Source organism: Primulina huaijiensis, chromosome 14 (genome assembly GCF_012295235.1).
Source record: "Primulina huaijiensis isolate GDHJ02 chromosome 14, ASM1229523v2, whole genome shotgun sequence".
NCBI lineage: Eukaryota > Viridiplantae > Streptophyta > Magnoliopsida > Lamiales > Gesneriaceae > Primulina > Primulina huaijiensis.
Genome location: NC_133319.1, coordinates 331,879 through 332,773, shown reverse-complemented (window position 1 = coordinate 332,773; position 895 = coordinate 331,879).

Sequence of the window (895 nt, the reverse complement as noted above, 5' to 3'; positions counted from 1 at the left end):
TATATATTGTAATATCAATCCAACCTCTAAATTCCCATTAATTCTTAGAAATCTAACAATTTTAATACAAAACGACGCATGAAGTATGAAATATTTGAGTTTCTGATCAATGTAACTATTTTAATACAACAACCTATTGTGTCTTGCTAGTCTCAAACGATTCAGATTAATTCTGAATGTATACATATATAAAAGGAGAGCTAGTCGAATAGCCATTTTTTTTTAATTTTATATGGATGTGTAAAATATCATTTCTGGCTTGTATGCAAACACGTCCACTCCACTCCACTCCACTCCACTCCACTCCACCCACAAATTATATCTCTCAGAAGTCATCAGCACAGAACGTACATCAGGAGCTGGTGATGAAATAGTAAAGTGGATACAAAGTATATATATTTCTACTACAGACATTTAGTCAAAGTTCAAAATAAATTATTATTCGTAGATCAACACAGAGAGATCCATCTCTTGGATGTGGATTAGACCGAATGTGAGAAGAGTTTTTTTTTTTTTTTAATTGTTTTATAAGAAAAACATATTCAGTGGGCTTTGGGGTAATTGGGGGCACTTTAATGTACCGTTATTAACATTTACTATTTATTCATTCATTTAATTATGGTACCGATATTCTCCCATAATTCGAGAGTCTTATTTCTCTGGACTCGTGGTAAAAAAAAAAAAAAGAACAGCAGAAGCACCAGCATACTGCTACACCTATTAAAGACGTATAATAAAGGAACGTATTTATCAAGATTACGTTAGCATGACAAGAAACACAATAAATATTAAATTAATAACATTAAATAAGCGTCATGGTACTATTGGATTCTATATACCATCTTTCCACAGATTATTTGGCTCAAATAATAATACTAACACCGATCTTATATAT